We start from the raw sequence: 13186 nt of genomic DNA, 5'->3' as shown, positions 1-13186 counted from the left end.
GGCTTCAAAAAAGTTGAAAATTTTCATGAAGTATTTCAGATTCAAAAAAGTTGAACATTTTCATGACAGTATTTCGGCTTCAAAAAAGTTGAACATTTTCATGACAGTATTTCGGCTTCAAAAAAGTTGAAAATTTTCATGAAGTATTTCGGCTTCAAAAAAGTTGAAAATTTTCACGACAGGATTTCGGCTTTAAAAAAGTTGAAAATTTTCATGAAGTATTTCAGATTCAAAAAAGTTGAAAATTTTCACGACAGGATTTCGGCTTTAAAAAAGTCGACCATTTTCATGAAGTATTTCAGCTTCAAAAAAGTTGAACATTTTCATGAAAAGATTTCGGCTTCAAAAAAGTCGAAAATTTTCATGAAAGAATTTCAGCTTCAAAACAGTTGAACATTTTCGTGAAAAGATTTCGGCTTCAAAAAAGTTGAAAATTTTCATGAAGAAATTCGGCTTCAAAAAAGGTGAAAATTTTCATGAAATATTTGGGCTTCAAAAAAGTTGAAAATTTTCATGAAGTATTTGGGCTTCAAAAAAGTTGAAAATTTTCATGAAATATTTCAGCTTCAAAAAAGTTGAACATTTTCATGAAAAGATTTCAGATTCAAAAAAGTTGAAAATTTTCATGACAGTATTTCGGCTTCAAAAAAGTTGAAAATTTTCATGAAAACATTTCGGCTTCAAAAAAGTTGAAAATTTTCACGACAGGATTTCGGCTTTAAAAAAGTTGAAAATTTTCATGAAGTATTTCAGATTCAAAAAAGTTGAAAATTTTCACGACAGGATTTCGGCTTTAAAAAAGTCGACCATTTTCATGAAAGAATTTCAGCTTCAAAACAGTTGAACATTTTCGTGAAAAGATTATCGGCTTCAAAAAAGTTGAAAATTTTCATGAAGAAATTCGGCTTCAAAAAAGGTGAAAATTTTCATGAAATATTTGGGCTTCAAAAAAGTTGAAAATTTTCATGAAGTATTTGGGCTTCAAAAAAGTTGAAAATTTTCATGAAGTATTTCGGATTCAAAAAAGGTGAAAATTTTCATGAAATATTTCGGCTTTAAAAAAGTCGACCATTTTCATGAAGTATTTCAGCTTCAAAAAAGTTGAACATTTTCACGAAAAGATTTCGGCTTCAAAAAAGTTGAAAATTTTCATGAAGTATTTCGGCTTCAAAAAAGTCGAAAATTTTCATGAAAGAATTTCAGCTTCAAAACAGTTGAACATTTTCGTGAAAAGATTTCGGCTTCAAAAAAGTTGAAAATTTTCATGAAGTATTTCGGCTAGAAAAAAGTTGAAAATTTTCATGAACAAATTCGGCTTCAAAAAAGGTGAAAATTTTCATGAAATATTTGTCCTCAAAAAAGTTGAAAATTTTCATGAAGTATTTGGGCTTCAAAAAAGTTGAAAATTTTCATGAAATATTTCAGCTTCAAAAAAGTTGAACATTTTCATGAAGTATTTCAGCTTCAAAAAAGTTGAACATTTTCATGAAAAGATTTCGGCTTCAAAAAAGTCGAAAATTTTCATGAAAGAAATTCGGCTTCAAAAAAGTTGTCGCAAGGGGGGGGTTTTTCGTCTTTTTTCAACTTTTTCTTAAGGGGGGGGTGGGTCAATTGAAAATATTCATGAAGAAATTCGGCTTCAAAAAAGTTGAAAATTTTCATGAAGTATTTGGGCTTCAAAAAAGTTGAACATTTTCATGAAGTATTTGGGCTTCAAAAAAGTTGACAATGTTCATGAAGTATTTGGGCTTCAAAAAAGTTGAAAATTTTCATGAAATATTTCAGCTTCAAAAAAGTTGAACATTTTCATGAAGTATTTCAGCTTCAAAAAAGTTGAAAATTTTCATGAAGTATTTCGGCTAGAAAAAAGTTGAAAATTTTCATGAAGAAATTCGGCTTCAAAAAAGGTGAAAATTTTCATGAAATATTTGGGCTTCAAAAAAGTTGAAAATTTTCATGAAGTATTTGGGCTTCAAAAAAGTTGAACATTTTCATGATGTATTTCAGCTTCAAAAAAGTTGAACATTTTCATGAAAAGATTTCGGCTTCAAAAAAGTTGAACATTTTCATGAAGTATTTCGGATTAAAAAAGTTGAAAATTTTCACGACAGGATTTCGGTTTTAAAAAAGTCGACCATTTTCATGAAGTATTTCAGATTCAAAAAAGTTGAACATTTTCATGAAAACATTTCAGTTCCAAAAAAGTCGACCATTTTCATGAAGTATTTCAGCTTCAAAAAAGTTGAACATTTTCACGAAAAGATTTCGGCTTCAAAAAAGTTGAAAATTTTCATGAAGTATTTCGGCTTCAAAAAAGTCGAAAATTTTCATGAAAGAATTTCAGCTTCAAAACAGTTGAACATTTTCGTGAAAAGATTTCGGCTTCAAAAAAGTTGAAAATTTTCATGAAGTATTTCGGCTAGAAAAAAGTTGAAAATTTTCATGAACAAATTCGGCTTCAAAAAAGGTGAAAATTTTCATGAAATATTTGTCCTCAAAAAAGTTGAAAATTTTCATGAAGTATTTGGGCTTCAAAAAAGTTGAAAATTTTCATGAAATATTTCAGCTTCAAAAAAGTTGAACATTTTCATGAAGTATTTCAGCTTCAAAAAAGTTGAACATTTTCATGAAAAGATTTCGGCTTCAAAAAAGTTGAACATTTTCATGAAGTATTTCGGATTAAAAAAGTTGAAAATTTTCACGACAGGATTTCGGTTTTAAAAAAGTCGACCATTTTCATGAAGTATTTCAGATTCAAAAAAGTTGAACATTTTCATGAAAACATTTCGGCTTCAAAAAAGTTGAAAATTTTCATGAAGTATTTCGGATTCAAAAAAGTTGAAAATTTTCATGAAAAGATTTCGGCTTCAAAAAAGTTGAAAATTTTCATGAAGTATTTCAGATTCAAAAAAGTTGAAAATTTTCATGACAGTATTTCGGCTTCAAAAAAGTTGAACATTTTCATGACAGTATTTCGGCTTCAAAAAAGTTGAAAATTTTCATGAAGTATTTCGGCTTCAAAAAAGTTGAAAATTTTCACGACAGGATTTCGGCTTTAAAAAATTTGAAAATTTTCATGAAGTATTTCGGATTAAAAATTTTGAAAATTTTCACGACAGGATTTCGGTTTTAAAAAAGTCGACCATTTTCATGAAGTATTTCGGATTCAAAAAAGTTGAACATTTTCATGAAAACATTTCGGCTTCAAAAAAGTTGAAAATTTTCATGAAGTATTTCAGATTCAAAAAAGTTGAACATTTTCATGACAGTATTTCGGCTTCAAAAAAGTTGAACATTTTCATGACAGTATTTCGGCTTCAAAAAAGTTGAAAATTTTCATGAAGTATTTCGGCTTCAAAAAAGTTGAAAATTTTCACGACAGGATTTCGGCTTTAAAAAAGTTGAAAATTTTCATGAAGTATTTCAGATTCAAAAAAGTTGAAAATTTTCACGACAGGATTTCGGCTTTAAAAAAGTCGACCATTTTCATGAAGTATTTCAGCTTCAAAAAAGTTGAACATTTTCATGAAAAGATTTCGGCTTCAAAAAAGTCGAAAATTTTCATGAAAGAATTTCAGCTTCAAAACAGTTGAACATTTTCGTGAAAAGATTTCGGCTTCAAAAAAGTTGAAAATTTTCATGAAGAAATTCGGCTTCAAAAAAGGTGAAAATTTTCATGAAATATTTGGGCTTCAAAAAAGTTGAAAATTTTCATGAAGTATTTGGGCTTCAAAAAAGTTGAAAATTTTCATGAAATATTTCAGCTTCAAAAAAGTTGAACATTTTCATGAAAAGATTTCAGATTCAAAAAAGTTGAAAATTTTCATGACAGTATTTCGGCTTCAAAAAAGTTGAAAATTTTCATGAAAACATTTCGGCTTCAAAAAAGTTGAAAATTTTCACGACAGGATTTCGGCTTTAAAAAAGTTGAAAATTTTCATGAAGTATTTCAGATTCAAAAAAGTTGAAAATTTTCACGACAGGATTTCGGCTTTAAAAAAGTCGACCATTTTCATGAAGTATTTCAGCTTCAAAAAAGTTGAACATTTTCATGAAAAGATTTCGGCTTCAAAAAAGTCGAAAATTTTCATGAAAGAATTTCAGCTTCAAAACAGTTGAACATTTTCGTGAAAAGATTTCGGCTTCAAAAAAGTTGAAAATTTTCATGAAGAAATTCGGCTTCAAAAAAGGTGAAAATTTTCATGAAATATTTGGGCTTCAAAAAAGTTGAAAATTTTCATGAAGTATTTGGGCTTCAAAAAAGTTGAAAATTTTCATGAAATATTTCAGCTTCAAAAAAGTTGAACATTTTCATGAAAAGATTTCAGATTCAAAAAAGTTGAAAATTTTCATGACAGTATTTCGGCTTCAAAAAAGTTGAACATTTTCATGAAAACATTTCGGCTTCAAAAAAGTTGAAAATTTTCATGAAGTATTTCGGATTCAAAAAAGTTGAAAATTTTCATGAAAAGATTTCAGATTCAAAAAAGTTGAAAATTTTCATGACAGTATTTCGGCTTCAAAAAAGTTGAACATTTTCATGACAGTATTTCGGCTTCAAAAAAGTTGAAAATTTTCATGAAGTATTTCGGCTTCAAAAAAGTTGAAAATTTTCACGACAGGATTTCGGCTTTAAAAAAGTTGAAAATTTTCATGAAGTATTTCAGCTTCAAAAAAGTTGAAAATTATCATGAAGTATTTCGGCTAGAAAAAAGTTGAAAATTTTCATGAAGAAATTCGGCTTCAAAAAAGTTGAAAATTTTCATGAAATATTTGGGCTTCAAAAAAGTTGAAAATTTTCATGAAAAGATTTCGGCTTCAAAAAAGTTGAACATTTTCATGAAGTATTTCGGATTAAAAAAGTTGAAAATTTTCACGACAGGATTTCGGTTTTAAAAAAGTCGACCATTTTCATGAAGAAATTCGGCTTCAAAAAAGGTGAAAATTTTCATGAAATATTTGGGCTTCAAAAAAGTTGAAAATTTTCATGAAGTATTTGGGCTTCAAAAAAGTTGAACATTTTCATGATGTATTTCAGCTTCAAAAAAGTTGAACATTTTCATGAAAAGATTTCGGCTTCAAAAAAGTTGAACATTTTCATGAAGTATTTCGGATTAAAAAAGTTGAAAATTTTCACGACAGGATTTCGGTTTTAAAAAAGTCGACCATTTTCATGAAGTATTTCAGATTCAAAAAAGTTGAACATTTTCATGAAAACATTTCAGTTCCAAAAAAGTCGACCATTTTCATGAAGTATTTCAGCTTCAAAAAAGTTGAACATTTTCACGAAAAGATTTCGGCTTCAAAAAAGTTGAAAATTTTCATGAAGTATTTCGGCTTCAAAAAAGTCGAAAATTTTCATGAAAGAATTTCAGCTTCAAAACAGTTGAACATTTTCGTGAAAAGATTTCGGCTTCAAAAAAGTTGAAAATTTTCATGAAGTATTTCGGCTAGAAAAAAGTTGAAAATTTTCATGAACAAATTCGGCTTCAAAAAAGGTGAAAATTTTCATGAAATATTTGTCCTCAAAAAAGTTGAAAATTTTCATGAAGTATTTGGGCTTCAAAAAAGTTGAAAATTTTCATGAAATATTTCAGCTTCAAAAAAGTTGAACATTTTCATGAAGTATTTCAGCTTCAAAAAAGTTGAACATTTTCATGAAAAGATTTCGGCTTCAAAAAAGTTGAACATTTTCATGAAGTATTTCGGATTAAAAAAGTTGAAAATTTTCACGACAGGATTTCGGTTTTAAAAAAGTCGACCATTTTCATGAAGTATTTCAGATTCAAAAAAGTTGAACATTTTCATGAAAACATTTCGGCTTCAAAAAAGTTGAAAATTTTCATGAAGTATTTCGGATTCAAAAAAGTTGAAAATTTTCATGAAAAGATTTCGGCTTCAAAAAAGTTGAAAATTTTCATGAAGTATTTCAGATTCAAAAAAGTTGAAAATTTTCATGACAGTATTTCGGCTTCAAAAAAGTTGAACATTTTCATGACAGTATTTCGGCTTCAAAAAAGTTGAAAATTTTCATGAAGTATTTCGGCTTCAAAAAAGTTGAAAATTTTCACGACAGGATTTCGGCTTTAAAAAATTTGAAAATTTTCATGAAGTATTTCGGATTAAAAATTTTGAAAATTTTCACGACAGGATTTCGGTTTTAAAAAAGTCGACCATTTTCATGAAGTATTTCGGATTCAAAAAAGTTGAACATTTTCATGAAAACATTTCGGCTTCAAAAAAGTTGAAAATTTTCATGAAGTATTTCAGATTCAAAAAAGTTGAACATTTTCATGACAGTATTTCGGCTTCAAAAAAGTTGAACATTTTCATGACAGTATTTCGGCTTCAAAAAAGTTGAAAATTTTCATGAAGTATTTCGGCTTCAAAAAAGTTGAAAATTTTCACGACAGGATTTCGGCTTTAAAAAAGTTGAAAATTTTCATGAAGTATTTCAGATTCAAAAAAGTTGAAAATTTTCACGACAGGATTTCGGCTTTAAAAAAGTCGACCATTTTCATGAAGTATTTCAGCTTCAAAAAAGTTGAACATTTTCATGAAAAGATTTCGGCTTCAAAAAAGTCGAAAATTTTCATGAAAGAATTTCAGCTTCAAAACAGTTGAACATTTTCGTGAAAAGATTTCGGCTTCAAAAAAGTTGAAAATTTTCATGAAGAAATTCGGCTTCAAAAAAGGTGAAAATTTTCATGAAATATTTGGGCTTCAAAAAAGTTGAAAATTTTCATGAAGTATTTGGGCTTCAAAAAAGTTGAAAATTTTCATGAAATATTTCAGCTTCAAAAAAGTTGAACATTTTCATGAAAAGATTTCAGATTCAAAAAAGTTGAAAATTTTCATGACAGTATTTCGGCTTCAAAAAAGTTGAAAATTTTCATGAAAACATTTCGGCTTCAAAAAAGTTGAAAATTTTCACGACAGGATTTCGGCTTTAAAAAAGTTGAAAATTTTCATGAAGTATTTCAGATTCAAAAAAGTTGAAAATTTTCACGACAGGATTTCGGCTTTAAAAAAGTCGACCATTTTCATGAAGTATTTCAGCTTCAAAAAAGTTGAACATTTTCATGAAAAGATTTCGGCTTCAAAAAAGTCGAAAATTTTCATGAAAGAATTTCAGCTTCAAAACAGTTGAACATTTTCGTGAAAAGATTTCGGCTTCAAAAAAGTTGAAAATTTTCATGAAGAAATTCGGCTTCAAAAAAGGTGAAAATTTTCATGAAATATTTGGGCTTCAAAAAAGTTGAAAATTTTCATGAAGTATTTGGGCTTCAAAAAAGTTGAAAATTTTCATGAAATATTTCAGCTTCAAAAAAGTTGAACATTTTCATGAAAAGATTTCAGATTCAAAAAAGTTGAAAATTTTCATGACAGTATTTCGGCTTCAAAAAAGTTGAACATTTTCATGAAAACATTTCGGCTTCAAAAAAGTTGAAAATTTTCATGAAGTATTTCGGATTCAAAAAAGTTGAAAATTTTCATGAAAAGATTTCAGATTCAAAAAAGTTGAAAATTTTCATGACAGTATTTCGGCTTCAAAAAAGTTGAACATTTTCATGACAGTATTTCGGCTTCAAAAAAGTTGAAAATTTTCATGAAGTATTTCGGCTTCAAAAAAGTTGAAAATTTTCACGACAGGATTTCGGCTTTAAAAAAGTTGAAAATTTTCATGAAGTATTTCAGCTTCAAAAAAGTTGAAAATTATCATGAAGTATTTCGGCTAGAAAAAAGTTGAAAATTTTCATGAAGAAATTCGGCTTCAAAAAAGTTGAAAATTTTCATGAAATATTTGGGCTTCAAAAAAGTTGAAAATTTTCATGAAAAGATTTCGGCTTCAAAAAAGTTGAACATTTTCATGAAGTATTTCGGATTAAAAAAGTTGAAAATTTTCACGACAGGATTTCGGTTTTAAAAAAGTCGACCATTTTCATGAAGTATTTCAGATTCAAAAAAGTTGAACATTTTCATGAAAACATTTCAGTTCCAAAAAAGTCGACCATTTTCATGAAGTATTTCAGCTTCAAAAAAGTTGAACATTTTCACGAAAAGATTTCGGCTTCAAAAAAGTTGAACATTTTCATGAAGTATTTCGGCTTCAAAAAAGTCGAAAATTTTCATGAAAGAATTTCAGCTTCAAAACAGTTGAACATTTTCGTGAAAAGATTTCGGCTTCAAAAAAGTTGAAAATTTTCATGAAGTATTTCGGCTAGAAAAAAGTTGAAAATTTTCATGAAGAAATTCGGCTTCAAAAAAGGTGAAAATTTTCATGAAATATTTGGGCTTCAAAAAAGTTGAAAATTTTCATGAAGTATTTCGGATTCAAAAAAGTTGAAAATTTTCATGAAATATTTCAGCTTCAAAAAAGTTGAACATTTTCATGAAGTATTTCAGCTTCAAAAAAGTTGAACATTTTCATGAAAAGATTTCGGCTTCAAAAAAGTTGAACATTTTCATGAAGTATTTCGGATTAAAAAAGTTGAAAATTTTCACGACAGGATTTCGGTTTTAAAAAAGTCGACCATTTTCATGAAGTATTTCGGATTCAAAAAAGTTGAACATTTTCATGAAAACATTTCGGCTTCAAAAAAGTTGAAAATTTTCATGAAGTATTTCGGATTCAAAAAAGTTGAAAATTTTCATGAAAAGATTTCGGCTTCAAAAAAGTTGAAAATTTTCATGAAGTATTTCAGATTCAAAAAAGTTGAAAATTTTCATGACAGTATTTCGGCTTCAAAAAAGTTGAACATTTTCATGACAGTATTTCGGCTTCAAAAAAGTTGAAAATTTTCATGAAGTATTTCGGCTTCAAAAAAGTTGAAAATTTTCACGACAGGATTTCGGCTTTAAAAAAGTTGAAAATTTTCATGAAGTATTTCAGATTCAAAAAAGTTGAAAATTTTCACGACAGGATTTCGGCTTTAAAAAAGTCGACCATTTTCATGAAGTATTTCAGCTTCAAAAAAGTTGAACATTTTCATGAAAAGATTTCGGCTTCAAAAAAGTCGAAAATTTTCATGAAAGAATTTCAGCTTCAAAACAGTTGAACATTTTCGTGAAAAGATTTCGGCTTCAAAAAAGTTGAAAATTTTCATGAAGAAATTCGGCTTCAAAAAAGGTGAAAATTTTCATGAAATATTTGGGCTTCAAAAAAGTTGAAAATTTTCATGAAGTATTTGGGCTTCAAAAAAGTTGAAAATTTTCATGAAATATTTCAGCTTCAAAAAAGTTGAACATTTTCATGAAAAGATTTCAGATTCAAAAAAGTTGAAAATTTTCATGACAGTATTTCGGCTTCAAAAAAGTTGAACATTTTCATGAAAACATTTCGGCTTCAAAAAAGTTGAAAATTTTCATGAAGTATTTCGGATTCAAAAAAGTTGAAAATTTTCATGAAAAGATTTCAGATTCAAAAAAGTTGAAAATTTTCATGACAGTATTTCGGCTTCAAAAAAGTTGAACATTTTCATGAAGTATTTCAGCTTCAAAAAAGTTGAACATTTTCATGAAGTATTTCAGCTTCAAAAAAGTTGAACATTTTCATGAAAAGATTTCGGCTTCAAAAAAGTTGAACATTTTCATGAAGTATTTCGGATTAAAAAAGTTGAAAATTTTCACGACAGGATTTCGGTTTTAAAAAAGTCGACCATTTTCATGAAGTATTTCGGATTCAAAAAAGTTGAACATTTTCATGAAAACATTTCGGCTTCAAAAAAGTTGAAAATTTTCATGAAGTATTTCAGATTCAAAAAAGTTGAAAATTTTCATGAAAAGATTTCGGCTTCAAAAAAGTTGAAAATTTTCATGAAGTATTTCAGATTCAAAAAAGTTGAAAATTTTCATGACAGTATTTCGGCTTCAAAAAAGTTGAACATTTTCATGACAGTATTTCGGCTTCAAAAAAGTTGAAAATTTTCATGAAGTATTTCGGCTAGAAAAAAGTTGAAAATTTTCATGAACAAATTCGGCTTCAAAAAAGGTGAAAATTTTCATGAAATATTTGTCCTCAAAAAAGTTGAAAATTTTCATGAAGTATTTGGGCTTCAAAAAAGTTGAAAATTTTCATGAAATATTTCAGCTTCAAAAAAGTTGAACATTTTCATGAAAAGATTTCGGCTTCAAAAAAGTTGAACATTTTCATGAAGTATTTCGGATTAAAAAAGTTGAAAATTTTCACGACAGGATTTCGGTTTTAAAAAAGTCGACCATTTTCATGAAGTATTTCAGATTCAAAAAAGTTGAACATTTTCATGAAAACATTTCGGCTTCAAAAAAGTTGAAAATTTTCATGAAGTATTTCGGATTCAAAAAAGTTGAAAATTTTCATGAAAAGATTTCGGCTTCAAAAAAGTTGAAAATTTTCATGAAGTATTTCAGATTCAAAAAAGTTGAAAATTTTCATGACAGTATTTCGGCTTCAAAAAAGTTGAACATTTTCATGACAGTATTTCGGCTTCAAAAAAGTTGAAAATTTTCATGAAGTATTTCGGCTTCAAAAAAGTTGAAAATTTTCACGACAGGATTTCGGCTTTAAAAAATTTGAAAATTTTCATGAAGTATTTCAGATTCAAAAAAGTTGAAAATTTTCACGACAGGATTTCGGCTTTAAAAAAGTCGACCATTTTCATGAAGTATTTCAGCTTCAAAAAAGTTGAACATTTTCATGAAAAGATTTCGGCTTCAAAAAAGTCGAAAATTTTCATGAAAGAATTTCAGCTTCAAAACAGTTGAACATTTTCGTGAAAAGATTATCGGCTTCAAAAAAGTTGAAAATTTTCATGAAGAAATTCGGCTTCAAAAAAGGTGAAAATTTTCATGAAATATTTGGGCTTCAAAAAAGTTGAAAATTTTCATGAAGTATTTGGGCTTCAAAAAAGTTGAAAATTTTCATGAAGTATTTCGGATTCAAAAAAGGTGAAAATTTTCATGAAATATTTCGGCTTTAAAAAAGTCGACCATTTTCATGAAGTATTTCAGCTTCAAAAAAGTTGAACATTTTCACGAAAAGATTTCGGCTTCAAAAAAGTTGAAAATTTTCATGAAGTATTTCGGCTTCAAAAAAGTCGAAAATTTTCATGAAAGAATTTCAGCTTCAAAACAGTTGAACATTTTCGTGAAAAGATTTCGGCTTCAAAAAAGTTGAAAATTTTCATGAAGTATTTCGGCTAGAAAAAAGTTGAAAATTTTCATGAACAAATTCGGCTTCAAAAAAGGTGAAAATTTTCATGAAATATTTGTCCTCAAAAAAGTTGAAAATTTTCATGAAGTATTTGGGCTTCAAAAAAGTTGAAAATTTTCATGAAATATTTCAGCTTCAAAAAAGTTGAACATTTTCATGAAGTATTTCAGCTTCAAAAAAGTTGAACATTTTCATGAAAAGATTTCGGCTTCAAAAAAGTCGAAAATTTTCATGAAAGAAATTCGGCTTCAAAAAAGTTGTCGCAAGGGGGGGATTTTTCGTCTTTTTTCAACTTTTTCTTAAGGGGGGGGTGGGTCAATTGAAAATATTCATGAAGAAATTCGGCTTCAAAAAAGTTGAAAATTTTCATGAAGTATTTGGGCTTCAAAAAAGTTGAAAATTTTCATGAAGTATTTGGGCTTCAAAAAAGTTGACAATGTTCATGAAGTATTTGGGCTTCAAAAAAGTTGAAAATTTTCATGAAATATTTCAGCTTCAAAAAAGTTGAACATTTTCATGAAGTATTTCAGCTTCAAAAAAGTTGAAAATTTTCATGAAGTATTTCGGCTAGAAAAAAGTTGAAAATTTTCATGAAGAAATTCGGCTTCAAAAAAGGTGAAAATTTTCATGAAATATTTGGGCTTCAAAAAAGTTGAAAATTTTCATGAAGTATTTGGGCTTCAAAAAAGTTGAACATTTTCATGATGTATTTCAGCTTCAAAAAAGTTGAACATTTTCATGAAAAGATTTCGGCTTCAAAAAAGTTGAACATTTTCATGAAGTATTTCGGATTAAAAAAGTTGAAAATTTTCACGACAGGATTTCGGTTTTAAAAAAGTCGACCATTTTCATGAAGTATTTCAGATTCAAAAAAGTTGAACATTTTCATGAAAACATTTCAGTTCCAAAAAAGTCGACCATTTTCATGAAGTATTTCAGCTTCAAAAAAGTTGAACATTTTCACGAAAAGATTTCGGCTTCAAAAAAGTTGAAAATTTTCATGAAGTATTTCGGCTTCAAAAAAGTCGAAAATTTTCATGAAAGAATTTCAGCTTCAAAACAGTTGAACATTTTCGTGAAAAGATTTCGGCTTCAAAAAAGTTGAAAATTTTCATGAAGTATTTCGGCTAGAAAAAAGTTGAAAATTTTCATGAACAAATTCGGCTTCAAAAAAGGTGAAAATTTTCATGAAATATTTGTCCTCAAAAAAGTTGAAAATTTTCATGAAGTATTTGGGCTTCAAAAAAGTTGAAAATTTTCATGAAATATTTCAGCTTCAAAAAAGTTGAACATTTTCATGAAGTATTTCAGCTTCAAAAAAGTTGAACATTTTCATGAAAAGATTTCGGCTTCAAAAAAGTTGAACATTTTCATGAAGTATTTCGGATTAAAAAAGTTGAAAATTTTCACGACAGGATTTCGGTTTTAAAAAAGTCGACCATTTTCATGAAGTATTTCAGATTCAAAAAAGTTGAACATTTTCATGAAAACATTTCGGCTTCAAAAAAGTTGAAAATTTTCATGAAGTATTTCGGATTCAAAAAAGTTGAAAATTTTCATGAAAAGATTTCGGCTTCAAAAAAGTTGAAAATTTTCATGAAGTATTTCAGATTTAAAAAAGTTGAAAATTTTCATGACAGTATTTCGGCTTCAAAAAAGTTGAACATTTTCATGACAGTATTTCGGCTTCAAAAAAGTTGAAAATTTTCATGAAGTATTTCGGCTTCAAAAAAGTTGAAAATTTTCACGACAGGATTTCGGCTTTAAAAAATTTGAAAATTTTCATGAAGTATTTCAGCTTCAAAAAAGTTGAAAATTTTCACGACAGGATTTCGGCTTTAAAAAAGTCGACCATTTTCATGAAGTATTTCAGCTTCAAAAAAGTTGAACATTTTCATGAAAAGATTTCGGCTTCAAAAAAGTCGAAAATTTTCATGAAAGAATTTCAGCTTCAAAACAGTTGAACATTTTCGTGAAAAGATTATCGGCTTCAAA

Source organism: Labrus mixtus, unplaced genomic scaffold (genome assembly GCF_963584025.1).
Source record: "Labrus mixtus unplaced genomic scaffold, fLabMix1.1 SCAFFOLD_27, whole genome shotgun sequence".
NCBI lineage: Eukaryota > Metazoa > Chordata > Actinopteri > Labriformes > Labridae > Labrus > Labrus mixtus.
This window is presented reverse-complemented; position numbering follows the sequence as displayed.